Source organism: Pristis pectinata, chromosome 3, assembly GCF_009764475.1.
Source record: "Pristis pectinata isolate sPriPec2 chromosome 3, sPriPec2.1.pri, whole genome shotgun sequence".
In the NCBI taxonomy this organism is placed as follows: Eukaryota; Metazoa; Chordata; class Chondrichthyes; order Rhinopristiformes; family Pristidae; genus Pristis; species Pristis pectinata.
Genome location: NC_067407.1, coordinates 108,894,640 through 108,911,493, shown reverse-complemented (window position 1 = coordinate 108,911,493; position 16,854 = coordinate 108,894,640). Strand labels below are relative to the sequence as shown.

The window sequence follows — 16,854 nt, the reverse complement described above, 5'->3', positions numbered from 1 at the left end:
TGAAGCATTAGGATCTGCTGGGTGACCAGTTGTCTTCAGCTTGGATCTAATGCATTTGAAAACAAAAATTTCACAGCTATTATAACTCAAGGTTTACTAACAATCGATGAGTTTAAAAAATTTATTCCCTCAATACGGTGCTGAACTGTCTTTTTAGAGTGCAATCCCCAAGGCACTTGGAGCTGATCAACAGATGAAGGATGGCACCCCCATGAGATCCATTTACCATGATGAAATGGAATAGTTGTTAAGAATATGTTAAGACAGTAAAATGGTGTGAAAATGAACATTGTGAAGGCAAAAAGGGCAATTCTGTTTGGTCAGAATGCAGCAGTGTTATATCAGGTTTGTTAGCTACTGACAATAATCACAGAATGGTTACAGCATGGAAGGATGTAATTCAGCCCACTGAATCCTTGCTGTCTCTATTCTAAGAACAATCCAGCTCAACCCAGTCCCTTGTGCTCTAGCTCTCTTTGTTCAATAACACAACTGAATCTGCTTCATTAGTCCCAGCGGTGCATTCCCTGACAGCTCAAAGGTTTTTCCTCATGTCTGGTTCATTTTCAAATTACCTTCATTCTAGGTCCTCTGGTTCTTGACCCTTTCACCAATGGGAACACATTTTATTTGCGCTGTCTAGACCTTTGAAACACCACTATCACATCCCCTTTAAGTCTCCTGTGTTCCAAAAAAAAGTCTGTCCGTGAAAATAAAGCCCCTCATTACCAGAATCATCCCAGTAACTCTCCTAAGGTCTTCACACCTTTTCATAGTGCAATGTCCAGAACTGGACACAATAGTCCAGTTGTGGCCAAACCACTATTTTGTAAAGGTTGATCATGACTTCCTTTCCTTTGCTTCTGTTCATTAAGTCTATGACTCCCATACGTACCTAGATCTCTTTGTTTCTGTGCCCTTTGTTAGGATTGTGCCTTCTACTTTGTCGCTCTTTGAACTCCCTACTGAAATGTAACACTTCACATTTTCTGCCCTACATGTCACCTATCATTCCACTAGAACATAGGGACAAAGGAAATAGGAGGAGGAGTAGGCAATGTGGACCATTGTGACTGCTCCAGTGTTCAATAAGATCATGAATGACTATTTACTCTAGCACAACTTTCCTCAACAAATCCCATATCTAGAAATATATGGATCATAGTCTTGAATATACTCAATGACAGTGGCTCCACAGCCATTTAAGATAGAGAATTTCAAAGATTCACTACCCTCTGGTTGATGAAATTTCTTCAAATCACAGGTCTGAATGGTTGACACCTTATTTTAAGACTGTGACCATATTGTCTACACAGCCAGAGAAACACCATCACTTCATCTTCCCTCTCAAGCCCCCTCAGAACTTTGAATGTTTCAATGAGATAATCTCATATTCTTCCAAACTGCAGAAGTTCAGGCCCAGTTGGATTAATGTCTACACAGAGGACAAGCCCATCATCCCAGAAACCAATCTGGTAAACCTTTGTTGCATTCCCTCTATCACAGATATTTTCTTCCTCAGATACAGAAGTGAGACCTGTACACAATAACCCAGCTGTGGTCTCACCAGGACCCTATGAAATTGGAGCAAGAGGTCTCTGTAACTCAAATACTCTTGCAATAAAGACCAAAATATTATTTGCCATTGCTTACTCTACTCAAATGCCAGTTTTCAGTGATGTGTGCACAAAGACACCCAAGTCCCTCTAAACACAAATACTTTTCAATTTATTAATACTTCAAAAATACAAAACTTTTCTATTTTCTTCCACCATATTGGATGATTTTGCATTTTTCTGCATTATATTCATCTGACATTTCCTCATTCATTCACTTATCCTGTCTATTACCCCCTTCTATCTTTGTACCATCAGCAAACTTGTATATATTACATTTGATTGTCTCATCCAAATCATTGATATAGATTGTGCACAGCCGAGACTCCAGCATAGATCCTCGTGGCTCTCTGTCCCACATGCTCCAATTTTCTTTAACAACCCCTTGTGTAGTTTTATCAAAGAACTTCAGAAAATCCAAATAGACTACATCAACTATTTCACCACTTATCTATTTTGCTAGTTACAATCTCAAAAAACTCTTGATTGTTGTCAAAAATGATTTCCCTTTCATAAAGCAATACTGACTCTGCCCAATTCTATTTTCATTTTGAAACTGCTCTATTACCACGCCTTAATAATAGATTCCAGCATTTTCTTGATGACTGATGTTAAGCTAACTGGTCTGTACTTCCACAGTTTCTCTCTCCCTGCATACATAAATAATGGAGTTTATTTTGTACATTTTGATCTAAGCGAACCTTTCTAGGGTCCATGGAATTTTACATTAGAGAATGAGAACCAGATCCAGTGCAGGCCAATCAGCCTCCCAAATCTGCTCTGCTATTCATTAGGAAAATAGCTGATCCAATTTGGTCTCAACATCAATTTCCCTCTCTCGCCATACCCCTTGATTCCATCGTAGTTTAAATACCAGTCAAACATTGTCTTAAATATGTTAAACGACTCTACCTCCACAGCTCTTTATGGAATTCCAAAGATTTATGACCCACTGGGAGAAGAAATTCCTCCTCATCTCCACCTGATTATCTCTTCATCTCCACCCCTAATTCTAAAACTATACTCCCTATGTTCTGTCCAGTAGGGGAAACATTTTCTGAACATTCGTTTTATCAATCCCTTTCTATGTTTAAATTAGATTGACACTCATTCCTCTGTAGTCCCATGGGCATAGGTTCAACCTTTCTAGATACATCAACTCCTTCATCAAAGAAATTCACCAAGTGAACTTACCTCAAATACAAGTCCATCCTTCCTTAAATACAGAGATCAAATTGTACTCCAGGTACTCTCCTACCAGTATCCAGTAAATTGCATCAAAACGTCCCTACTTTTATACTACATCTTTTTAATAAAGGCCAAAATTCCATTAGCCTTCCTAATTATTTGCTGTAATAGTAATGTTCATTCATCCTCAGAATGAACATGAAAAAATAATTGATAAGGGAGAATAAGAACAGGAAAGAAAGGCTAAATAAACATTCTGCTACTCAGAACAAAGGGTCTATAAAACTGCCCACATTTTGAAAAGACAGGATGCCTCTGATAGGTGCACATGCATATCTAATTGGAGAAGGTTATGCATACATATGAAGAAGCTAATGAAGCCAGGGCTTGGAAAAATATAAAAGTCACTTCAGGTTAAAATCCCAGTCAATGAAAAGGTTACAAGAATATGACTGTGGGGCGATAGATGTTAGTCAGGCATAGCAACAGAGGCACAAAAATATTATGCAAGTGCACCACAGATGAGCCAAACATGAGCAAGTAATATTGATTTTTTTTTATTATCTGTAAGCTTCAAGTTTTACCTCATTTTACAACATCATTTTCCATCCAATGCCCTTAACCTCATTACTGTCCCCGTGAAGGACAATTCTGCATCCTCAATCCTGCTTATTTAAAAGATCAATTAAGTACTTACACATTTATACTGGATTATTTCTTTTGGGATCCCATATCATTAAAAGAGTGATTAAAGTACTTAGTTAAAATTTAAACAACCTGAAGGGTGTGTGTTGGCTGTTACTGCAGTATTTTCTTGTGTCTTTTTAAACTTTTTGCTGGAAGGGGTTGCTTCCAGATATGTAAGACTTGATGGTGCTTTTTCTGAGTTTGATTGTGACTAGAGGAATGAAGTGAGGTTTTGCAGAGCAGGACAATGGGCTAGAAGAGCGGGGAAGAGGGGAGGATGAACACAGGGAAGAGGAGAGGATGACAATTCCCTGACCTTAACCTGAAGAATGATCAGTACGTGTAATGCCTCCAGTTCACAAACTACTGCAACCATTCTGTAGCCTTAAAACACAGCAAGAAGAATGGTAACTATGGCTGCCTAAGAAATTGTAGCTTTTAACTGCTGGTGTTATCATGTAGGTAGAAATCCAGTATCACAGAAGCAATCAAAATTCTTTAACTACCAGCAGCACTTCTTTTGGTCATTCATCTTCGAACCAACACAGCAACACAAAAGCTGGCTCCAAGTCAAAAGGGATCTCTGGTCGTGGCACAGCTGATGGGTCAGCTCAGGAACCCAGCCATAAAAAAAATCACAGCTGTCCTACAATGAGACTTGTGCTTCCATAAGGATCATTATACAGCTCACTACCTGTATCCTTAAGCAATTCTTCCATATTCACTTTGGCTTATAGCAAGATCTGAGGCAGTATGCTGCACACTGTACAACCTGGATGTGACAAAGGAATAACAATTCCATCATAACAATTCCAATCATTTCAGGTAACCAAACTTTTTGTTCAATTCTGATATAAGGTTGCCCACCTATAATTTTAACTTAGCTTTTCTCTCTCCCGATCTGCTGGGTATTTCAAGCATTCTTTTTTGTTTCAGGTTCTGCATGTTACATTTCCAGCATTTTTTTAATTTTTTTTTTCTCTCTCTTCAATTGCCCTCATTCCTCTATTATCTAGGTGGTTCCAGAAGCATTGTGCCTGGACAAGCTTGGTCTCCACCCTCTCACAGATGTTCTTTTTGTTCTCTTGATCCCTCCCCCCCTCCCTGCAACTTAAAATATACTTGTTTTCTCACTTCTCCAGTTCTAATGAAGTGACATCGATCTGAAACATTAAGTGTCTGGTTCTCTATTGATGTTGCCTATTGATTGATTGATTGATGCCTATCTATTGATGATGATGATGGTGTGTGTGTGTGTGTGTGTGTGTGTGTGTGTGTGTGTGTGTGTGTGTGTGTGTGTGTGTGTGTGTGTGTGTGTGTGTGTGTGTGTGTGTGTGTGTGTGTTTGTAAAGGAACAGCCTTTGTCACCGCTTATGAGACACAAAAAAATTGAAAAGTTGGAGGAGGAGGAGGAGGCGAAGGTAGTGATAGAAGAAGAGGAAAGGAGGTTACAAATTAGATAGCCCTTTCCTGCCAAGGCTATAGATGATCAACTTATTTATAACTGATACCAATAATCTCAACCACATCACCCTATTCACCAACAGTCCCACACTCCTTACCCTTCCCTCCACTGGCCATTACATTGACCTCTTTATGAGATGTAGAAAACTGGTCCAAAACATTAGAACCCATGGAATCCAAGGAAATTGGATCCAAACTTAGATTAGTGATAGATAGAGGATGATGATGGAGAGTTGTTTTGTGATTGGAAGCCTTTCTGTGTAACCACTATAACACTACAGGTATTCATAACATAAGAAAATAAGACATAGCGTAAGGAACAAACCATCTATCCCTACAAGTCTGCTCCATCTTTCATTGGGTTCAGATCTAACCTGTTACCTCAATACCACTTTCTTGCACCTTTTGGCTTGGCCAGGGAAGACAGAAGACAGTGGTAGAGGTGAGTTTTTCTGAATGGAGGTCCATGACCTGGTGTTCACAGAGATCAATGCTGGCACCTCTGTTGTTTGTGATATATATAAGTGATTTGGACGAAAATGTAGATGGGTTGATTAGTAAGTTTGCAGACGATACAAAAACTGATAGAGTTGTGGATAATGAAGAAGATTATCAAAGGATACAGCAGGATATAAATCAGTTGGAAATGTGGGTGGAGAAATGACAGATGGAGTTTAATCCAGACAAATGGAAGATGTTACACTTTGGGAGGTCAAATGTAAGAGGAAAGTATACAGTGAATGCAGGGCCCGAAGGAGCATTGATGTATAGAGAGATCATGGGGTGCAAGCCCATAGCTCCCTGAAAGTGGCAGTCAGGACATTGAGTATAAAAGTATATAAAATTATGAGAGACATAAATAGTGTAGAAAGCAAGAATCTTTTACCCATGGTAGAAATGTCAAATACCAGAGGGCATAGCTTTATGGTAAGAGGGGGAAAGTTTAAAAAGAGATTTACAAGGCATTTTTTTTACACAGAGAGTGTAGGTGCCTGGAATGTGCTGCCAGGGGAGATGGTGGAAGCAGATATGATAGCGATGCTTATGATAGTGAGGCATTTAGGCAGGCACATGAACAGACAGGGAATGGAGGGATATAGACCATGTGCAGGCAGACAGGATTAGTTTAAATTAGCATCACAATTAGCACAGACATTATGGGCCAAAGGGCATGAGAGGTGAGTGAGCAGAATCAGCCGAGGAGTTCTGAAGAGATAAGTTTTTTTTCCCTAATGGTTCGGGAATAGCGGGGAGTAACTGTGCAGGTGTGTGACGTCAGTCGGTAGCACGTGGTTTAAAAAGAAGACTGCCATAACCAGCGGGCAGCGTCGGAGCGGGCAGCGGAGTGAGAGGGAGCAGAGTGTTTGGGCTTTGGCTCAAGGGGCTTCGGCGTAAAGGGGTGAGGAGGGTGAGTAGCTGGTAGGTAAAGGTAAGGTTTACCTGTTACTGTTATAAATTTTTAAGTAGGATAAAACTAGGTAGGGAAAGAATTAGTTCAGATGGAGGACATGGTGGTGTGCTGCAGCTGCTTGATGTGGGAGCTAGTGGACCCTGCTGGGGTGCACGGTGACCACATCTGCAGTAAGTGCTTGAGGCTAGAGGAACTTCAGCTCAGAATTGATGAGCTGGAGTCGCAGCTTCAAACACTGCAAAGCATCAGGGAGAGAGAGTTATGTAGATACTGTGCGTCAGGAGACAGTCACCCCCCTTAGAGCAGGTACTTCTAGGGTCCAGGAAGTAGACAGAAGGTGACTGTCAGGGGAGAAAAAAAGAAAAAGAAAACAAACAGGCAGATAGTGCAGAGGACCCCGGAGGCTGTACCCCTCAATAACAGGTTTTCTGCTTTGGAAGCTGTTGAGGGGGATGACCTGCAGGGATCAAGCAGCAGTAGCCAGGTCTCTGACTGGTCCTGCTGCTCAGAAGGAAAGGGAGGAGAAGAGGAGGGCAGTAGTGATAGGGGACTTGATAGTCAAGAAACAGATAGGAGGTTCTGTGGAAGTGAGCATGAATCCCAGATGGTATGTTGCCTCCCAGGTGCCAGGGTCTGGGATGTCTCTTGATCGGGGTCCACAGTATTCTTGAGACGGGAGGGAGAACAGCCAGAGAGTCGTGGTACATATTGGTACCAACGACATAGGTAGGAAGAGGGAAGAGGTCCTGAAAGTGAGTTTAGGGAGCTAGGCAGAAGGCTGATGAACAGGACCTTCAAGGGTAGCAATCTCGGGATTGCTACCATTGCCACATGATAGTGAAGGTAGGGATAGGAGGAGATGGCAGATGAATGCGTGGCTGAGGCAGTTGGTGCAGGAGGGAAGGTTTTTAGATTTTGGAACATTGGGATCTCTTCTGGGAAGGTGGGATCTGTACAGAGAGGACGGGTTACACCTGAACCCGAGGGGAGCCAACATCCTTGCAGGCAGGTTTGCTAGGGTGGTTCGGGAGGGTTTAAACTAGTTTGCGAGGGGGATGGGAACCAGAGCCGTAGGTCAGAGGAAGAAGTGGATGTGGAAAAGTCAGATCTAACATGTAAAGGGGCTTTGAGGAAGGAGAAGAAGAGTACGGGGTATAAAAGTAGAAAGGTGGATGGGCTAAAGTGCATTTACTTAAACGCAAGAAGTATCAGGAACTGAGAGCTTGGATAAGTACATGGGACTATGATATTGTGGCTCTTGCAGAGACTTGGGCTGTCACCAGGGCAGGAATAGATATTGAATATTCCTGGTTTTTCAGTGTTTTAAAAGGGATAGGGAGGGGGGGAGAAGAGGAGAAGGGTGGCGATACTGGTCAGGGACACTATTACAGCTGCAGAAAGGGTGCATAATGTAGAAGGATCCTCTCTAGAGTCAGTATGGGTGAAGTTAGGAACAAGAAGGAGCAGTTACTCTACTGGAGTATTCTATAGGCCCCTCCGGTAGCAGCAGGGATCCTGAGGAGCAGGCTGGGAGGCCGATTTTGGAAAGATGTAAGCAGAACAGGTTTGTTATCATGGGAGACTTCAGCTTCCCAAATATTGATTGGCACCTGCTTAGTACAAAAGGTTTAGACGGGGCAGAGTTTGTTAAGTGTATCCAGAATGGATTCCTGTCACAGTATGTTGACAGGCTGACTAGAGGGAATGCCATATTAGATCTAGTATTAGGTAATGAACCAGGTCAGGTAACAGATCTCTCGGTGGGTGAGCATTTGGGGGACAGTGACCACCGCTCCATACCTTTTAGCATTGTCATGGACAAGGATAGGAGCAAAGAGGACAGGAAGATGTTTAATTGGGGAAGGGCAAATTATGAGGCTATAAGATGAGAACTTGAGAGTGCAAATTGGGATGACATTTTTGAAGGGAAATGTACTATGGAGATGTGGTCGACGTTCAGGGATCTCCTGCAGGATGTTAGGGATAAATTTGTCCTGATGAGGCAGAGAAAGAATGGCAGGGTGAAGGAACCATGGGTGACAAGAGAGGTGGAACAACTAGTTAGGAAGCAGAAGGCAGCATACATAAGGTGTAAGCAGCAATGATCAAATAGGGCTCGTGAGGAATATAGAGTAGCAAGGCAGATGAGGAGAGCAAGAGAGGGACATGACAAAGGCTTTGGCGAAGTAGGGTTAAGGAGAATCCCAAGGCTTTTTTCTCGTACGTGAAGAGCAGAAGGATGACGAGAGTAAATGTAGGTCTGATTAGAGACAAAGGTGGGAAGATGTGCCTGGAAGCTGTGGAAGTGGGTGAGGTTCTCAATGAATACTCCTCTTCAGTATTCACCAAGGAGAGGGGCCTTGATGACACTGAGGATAGTATTGGTAAGATTAATGTTCTAGAGCATGTTGATATCAAGAAGAAGGATGTGTTGGAGCTGTTAGAAAATATTAGGACAGATAAGTCCCCAGGGCCTAATGGAATATTGCCCAGGCTACTTCGCGAGGGGAGGGAGGAGATTGCTGAACCATTGGCTAGGATCTTTGCGTCCTTGTTGTCCACGGGAATGGTACCAGAGGATTAAAGGGTGACAAGTTTTGTCCCCTTATTAAAAAAAGGTAGTAGGGATAGTCCAGGGAATTACAGACCAGTGAGCCTTACGTCTGTGATGGGCAAGCTGTCGGAAAGGATTCTAAGAGATAGAATCTAGTGAGCATTTAGAGAATCATTGACTTATTAGGGACAGCCAGCATGGCTTTGTGAAGGGAAGATCATGTCTCACAAGCCTGATAGGGTTCTTTAAGGAGGTGATCAGGAAGATTGATGAGGGTAGTGCAGTAGATGTGGTCTACATGGATTTTGGTAAGGGCGTTTGACAAGATTCCACATGGTAGGCTTCTTCAGAAGGTCAGAGGGCAAGGGATCCAGGGCGACTTGGCCGTGTGGATTCGAATTAGCTTGCATGTAGAAAGCAGAGGGTTGTGGTGGAGGGTGTGCATTCAGATTGGAGGGCTGTGACTAGTGGTGTCCCACAAGAATTGGTTCTGGGACCTCTACTTTTCATGATATTTAGTAATGACTGGACAAGTTTGCAGACGACACAAGGGTCGGTAGTGATGTGGATAGTGTGGAGGGCTGTTGAAGCTTGCAGAGGGATATTGATAGGATGCACAGCTGGGATGAGAAGTGGCAGATGGAGTTCAATCCGGAGAAGTGTGAGGTGGTACACTTCAGAAGGACAAACTCCAAGGTGGAGTACAAGGTTAGTGGCAGGATTCTGGGTATGTGGAAGAGCAGAGGGATCTTGGGGTTCATGTCCACAGATCACTGAAAGTTGCCTCACAGGTGGATAGGGTAGTTAAGAAAGATTATGGGATGTTAGCTTTCATAAGTCATGGGATCGAGTTTAAGAGCTGCGAGGTAATGACGCAGTTCTACAAAACTCTGGTTAGACCACACTTGGAGTACTGCGTCCAGTTCTGGTCACCTCATTATAGGAAGGATGTGGAAGCGTTGGAAAGGGTGCAGAGGAGATTTACCAGGATGCTGCCTTGATTGGAGAGTATGGATTATGAGGAGAGACTAAGGGAGCTAGGGCTTTACTCACTGGAGAGAAGGAGGATGAGGGGAGACATAATAGAGGTATACAAAATATTAAGAGGAATAGATAGAGTGGACAGCCAGCGCCTCTTTCCCAGGGCACCAATGCTCAATACAAGAGGGCATGGCTTTAAGGGAAGTTCAAGGGAGATATCAGAAGGAGGTTTTTCACCCAGAGAGTGGTTGGTGCATGGAATGTGCTACCTGGGGTGGTGGTGGAGGCTGATACGTTGGGCAAGTTCAAGAGATTGTTAGATAAGCATATGGAGGAATTTAAAATAGGGGGTTATGTGGGAGGAAGGGGTTAGAGAGTCTTAAGGTGTGGTTTCAAGTTCGGCACATCATGGTGGGCCGAAGGGCCTGTATGTGCTGTATCGTTCTATGTTCTAAAGGTCCTGTTCCTGAGCTCTACTGTTCTATGTATAATGTTATCGAGTGTTTATAGTGTTGGGATCCTGTGGGAATCCTCTTAATGTTAAATTAAGTGTCAACCGTTATTTACGGGATGAAAAAGCTATCCATGAAGATAAAGATCTGCCTTAAAATCAGAATGGATTGAAATTAAGCAGTGTGTTCCTCTCATGGTGTATTTTAAAATATATTATCTACTTGAAATTATTTGAAATGTTACCTCTGTTTCTCTCTCCACAGATGCTGCCTGGCCTGCTGAGTATTTCACATTTTGTTTGTTTGTTTTTTTTACACACAGCCTAGGTTTGCATTCCCCAGACTTTACATTTTGGGAGTGATTCATTACCTTAAGGGTAGATAGGGATTTCTGTTAGTTGGCAGGGGTAGGGGGTCAATGACTGAGTGTCAAAGTCTAAAAATCAGGGCAGATCTTCAGATATAAAGGTAGGAAACAATTCTTTCTGCAAAGAGTGATATAAATTTGTATTTTGCTCCCAAATATGACAAATTATACTTGCCTGATTGATAATTATAATAAACCTTGGTAGGTTTTTTAACCAATTGTTTCAAGAGATGTGAGTTTAATAGTGGGTATATTGATTTAGGTTACAGATTTACCCATGATCTCACTAAATAGTGGAACAGACTCAAGAAATTAAATAATTTATTCCTGCTCCTATGCATTTAGGACCACCTACATTGTGTATCTCATTTTCTTCCATATCCCACCCCAATGTTAATCATCCACATGTATACAAGCTCAAAATACAGTACAAGAAAAACTGGGAAAAATCTTTATACCCTGCAGTCACAAGCATTTTTATTTATCCCTGAACATGGCAATGAATCAAAAGAAGTTCACTTTCCTCTAGGGTATTTTGAACAAAATATAATTTAATAATATAGTTTTATTTCCAAACATGAATTTTGTTTCAGGCTGAACTGAAAAGAAACTAAAATTTGTTAAGCATTTTCTTCAATAATTTAATATAATTAGCTAGAGGAAATAGAGGAAAACATTCTCTAGAGGCATTGATTTCAGGAAGCCACTTTGTTTATGCCCATTAAACTTACAGTGGTTTGTTTGAACCTCATGGGAATTTATCCTGAATAACATAACTGTACCAACAGAAAATCAAGGATACCTGAGCAATGATTTGGCAGACTTTAATGTTCAACAATTCAGCATGCACCTAGTGCAGGGCTGGAACATCAAGTTATATTCTTGCATTCAAGCATGGGGTTTAAATATTCTGATAGCTTATCCAATTTAAAATAGGTGAACTGTAGAATAGAGGGAAAATGTGGGAATGGGGTTAATTATTACACTGTGGATGGCTTAGTGACCCTATCAGGAGATCAAAGAATGCCCAGTCAGGGGACTTGCATTTAAACCCCAATCTTGACTATCTTTAGAACACTACTGTTCAATGGTTACTACTTCCGTAAAAAAGGAAAATGCACTGTGAAAGGAGAAAGATAAGATAAAAAGAAAGCAATAAAATAATGGTGCAAGGGAAGAAATATGACACCATACTGTATAAGAAGAGGTGCAGGTGAATTAAAGATTAAGATCTAGAATTACTGCTGGTCTGCAAAATAGCAATGCAATAGTAAACTTCTGCAGATGCACTGTTGAAAGTACCCTGACTGGTTGCATCATGGCCTGATATGGCAATTCTAATGCACAGGAACACAAGAGACTGCAGAGGGTTGTGGACACAGCCCGGTCCATCATGGGCACAGTCCTCTCCACCATTGACAGCATCTACAGGAGGCACAGCCTCAAGAAGGCAGCATCTATCATTAAGGATCCCCACCAGCAGGGTCATGCCCTATTCTTGCTGCTACCATTGGGCAGGAGGTACGGAAGCCTGAAGTCCCTCTCCACCAGGGTCAGGAACAGCTAGAGAATGGAAAAGAAAATTATTATTGAAATGAATTGAGACTACAAAATGTTGTGGTACAAAGGGATAGGAAGATTCTAGTTCATGAAATACAAGAACTGGCATGGAGGTTCAACAAATCATTAAAAAGGCTAATGGAATTTTGGCTTTTATTACAAGGAGTATGGAGTTTGTACGTTCTCCCATGTCTGCGTGGGTTTTTCTCCAGATGCTCTGGTTTCCTCCCACATTCCAAAGGACGTACTGATTAGGAGTTGTGGGCATGCTATGTTGGCACTGGAAGCGTGGCGACACTTGCGGCTGCCCCCAGAACACTCTACACAAAAGATGTATTTCACTGTGTGTTTCGATGTACATGTGACTAATAAAGATATCTATCTAAATGTAGGAAAATTTTAATGCAGCTTTACAAAGCACTGGTGAGACTGCAGCTGGAATGTTGTGTACAGTTTTGGTCTCCATATTTAAGGAAGGAATACTTGCAATGGAGGCAGTACAGAGAATGTCCACAGAGAATGTTCAATGTTTTAATAATGTTGGAATGAAGGAGTTGACATATAAAAGAAGGTTAAGAAGATGAGGTTGATATTCATTGAGAAGAAAGAGAATTTAGAATAATCGTATTAAAATTTAAGATTATAAGGGGGATTGGCAGAGTAGATGCTAAAAGGATATTTCTCCTTAGGCTATCCAGAGCTAGGGTGTATCATTTCAGAATTAGTAGTTGCCCATTTAAGGTAGAGACAAAGAGGAATTTCTTCTCTCAAAGCTATGAAGTAATATATTTAAGGAGAAATGGACAGGTATTTGAACTACAAGGAAGTTGGGGGTTTGGAGAAACAATGGGGAAATGGTACTGAAGCCAAGATTGGATCAGCCATGACATTGAATGACTGAACAGGCTTGAAGGGTCTATTAGCCTACTCCTGTTCCTACTTCTTATATTCTTATTTTCTTCTGAACATCATGCAATCACTTTGCAACACACTCTCTCAAATGCTCTCTTCTCTTCTTCAGGGGAAGATAGCCCATGACAACAGCAGAATACTGGTTTTGAGGGAAAAAAACAAATGCTGCCTGTCCTGGTGAGCCTTCCCAGCTTGTTCCGTTGGAGGTGTTGCTGGGAGGTCAGATAGTGATGATTATCCCTATCTCCTGTTGAAGATGGTGTGAGGCAGTATCCCTGAATTGCTACAGGCCTTCTGTGAAAGAACTTACACAGTGTTGTTAATTGGGCAGAAGTGGATGAGCGACCACTAAGGGCAAACAACACATTACCTAATTAGGTCTGAATGTAATTTGGAGGCCATCTTATTGCTGTTGGAACATCCAGAGACTTGCCCTTTTTGCTCAAGGCTTCTCAATATGAGGCAGAGAATGCATTGCTGAGTTGTTAATATCCTTCTGATGACTGGTGTACCCAGGAGGCACTGTGTTGATGGAGGACATCAGTAAATGCTGAAGGTGGTGGGATGGAGTTGACCATCAAGGGTGTTTATTCTAAATGAGCTCAACTTTTTCAATGCTCTTGGAGCTAGACAAATCCAGAAAAAGAGAACTTTTTTGCAACACTGACTTGTGTTATGTTAATCTGGGAAATGCTTCATGAAGTAAGGAGCTCATGCCTTTCCTACAGGATACCCAGTATCTGACATACTCTTGCATCACAGCAATTAGGTATCAAATCCAGGTCCTGGTGATTCCCAGCATGCTGCTGGTGGGGGAATTGGGGAGTGACAATACAGTGATTATCAAAGGGAGTTGGTTAAGTTTTATCTTGTTGGAGATAATCATCACCAGGCAGTCGGGATGAAAAGCAGCAAATTGTCATCACATCATACAAGTCCAAGTGCTGGCAAGGTCTGACTGCATGATGGCCCAGACCACCTCTTGGTCTGAATTCTTATTGCAAGGTGTGGAGCGCTCAGCTGAACTTCAGGGGGATTAGGTGCACCCTGAAAGCATATGTAAGGAAGGCTCCTGATTGCTGCTGCCTGCCTTTTCCATCTCTTCCCCAAATATGCTACTTTTAAAATTAAGAATGATTGAATCTTCTGAACTTTCTGTTGCCCAATCACATTAGCAGTTGACTGTCAGAAGGGGTCACACAAGTTTTGCACATTCAGCGAAGTGTGGTAATTTTCTCCATTGATGAACAGTTGAGTGTTCTCACAGGGAGCCAACAGCACATGTTCAAGCTGCCTGCTTGTTGTTCACTTATGGAGAAGAAAATGAATTGCCCTCTACTTGAATACACAGTCTCTGTTATATAGCAAAATGCCACAATGTGCAACAAACTCCATATGTAGCATGTTTCAGCTGCTTTGTCGTGAATCATCTAGAGGCTCAGGGTGTCAGAACCACTGTGACTTTTCACCCTACGGGCTGAGAGCTCCACACTGTGTGTTAGGTGCTCGTATGCAACACAGTGTTTCAGAGCAGGTATCAAGTGAATGTTCCATAAGAATCAACATTGCTCTTGTGCAAATTGCACATATCAGGCATGTTCACCCAGTTCAATCTTTCAGGAAGACCTTACTATAAAATTGCAATTATACTTTGCAGCTGAAATTGCTCGCAAATGGAGGCTAAAGGGCAAATGTGATGATGTGTTCTAGGCTTTTGTGTTCTAGGCCTAGTTGGCTTTATTTTACTTGCTTCACAAAAACATGTTTAAATTTAATTATAAAATTGAATTCTATGCCTTTCAATGACTTAAAAGTTATTTGGAAGATTTATTTGCCATAATGCACTTATTCTAATTGTAGGAATACCTTGCAATTTGTTATCTAATGTACCATCTTTTTGACCATTAAAAAGAATGAACGTTTTGCTTATCCTTTACTAAATTAATTTTAAAGAAATAAAACATAGTCGTCACTCTTTCCATATAAATAAGAACATACAGGTACCTTTAAACCTTCAACTCTGAATTTTGAACGATGTTGGAAACAGACCTGTGAAGCTGTTTCCTCTCACATTTTCTTGTGTGGTAGAAATGAGAAGATTGGTAGAATACACTTGAGGTGGATGATGAAAGCTTTGAGAAGACATTAGGATAGAAAGAAAGCAAATGAAAGATGATATATATTATAAATCTTATACTGTGCACATTTCCTGTCTTTAGCACTAAGCTACTTGTTATTGTATATTTCCACATTTTTTTATCTGAACTTCTTTTACCATGAGATCCTTTCTCTACTTATAATGAGAAACACCTTTGTAAACATTTTGTTCTTGCTGTATAATCTGCTTATCAGGTTACACAGTTTGCCACTGAGTTCTCAAAAAAGTTTCCAGTTTTGTCTCAGGAACTCAAAATTTCTAAATGTTCAAAATAAAGTTTTAATCAAAAGGTAAAAATTTATTTTATATATCTAAATATATCATGTCTAAAGTTAAGTATAAAATTACATTCTATGTTTTTAATAATTTAAAATATCTGTTGGAAGGTTTCAACTATTCCCAGAAGACTAGGCTTGCTCTTGATATTTTTTGCCCAGAGCTGTGATGTTGTGAGCCACATTACAATAGTAATTTTTGGCATGTACAGTGGATCAGCACTATTCATTCAGCTACACTGAGGTAATTACTCTCCTGCCTCAAGAGCTCCTACTCGGAGTTTTTTGTTCATTCTTTAGAAAAGCTGCATGCCAAAATGAAAAATTCATGTCATTTTTTTTAAATAGAGACACGTATTTGAGGAGAAATGACAGTGTTCTGATTAAGATTCTGTTGCATTCTTTGTCTGGGGTTCAATAATGCCAGGATATGAGAGAAAGAGAATAGGAAAATGGAAAGAGTAAGATTCTGGAAACCAAGAGACAGGTGCAAGAAAGATTCACTGTGAGAAATTGAGATTGCTGGAGCTTGTTTATTGGACATTATGAGGCTCCTGGGATACAAAATGCCGTCCATGTTCTGCATTCATGTGCGTGGGGCAAATCACGCTGCATGCTAGTGCAAGAATTATTGTCAAATACATATAGGTTAATTACTAGTTAAACTTCATTTGCTGTTTGTATGTTTCTGTATGTTTGATGCTTTTAAAATTTGTTTGAAGCTGCAAAGGTATGCAAGGAATAGAGTGGCATTTACTTAAAGATTTTCTGTTGACTAAATTTTCTGCATTAACTATTACACTCTGATCATCTGCTACAAGAGGGAGGAAGAGGAGGTGAAAAATTGTGGGGTGGTGAAGGACTCACAGCAAAGGGCCACACCCACACAGGATGTATAAGGGGCAATTTCCTTACCTGAACCTCAGTGAGGAATAATGTGTGAGAAATCTGCACATCGATAAGGATGTCCTCACTGAAATCTGCCACCTACTGAATGCATATAACTGCAACTACAGAGAAGACCAGTGGCCAAATTTCCAGTGATATTTGCCAAAGATCTGTGATGTGTATTGCTAACTCTGTCATGTTCTGGAATGGAAGGGAATTTCTTTAATGCTCAGCTTTGGGAGGAAGACGAGCATGCAACCTAGATGCAGTGAACAATACCTTCTTAATCAATAACTTGTGGTGCTCGTACATGACAGTCCTGGTAAGTTCCTGCTCACCCA

At 41.1% G+C, this 16,854-nt stretch overlaps 1 protein-coding gene across 1 annotated transcript in view; it reads right to left on the bottom strand.

The window, feature by feature from the left end:
• LOC127568002 (potassium channel subfamily K member 2-like) overlaps positions 1-16,854 on the bottom strand; it is a 100,795-nt gene that overhangs the window by 11,365 nt on the left and 72,576 nt on the right.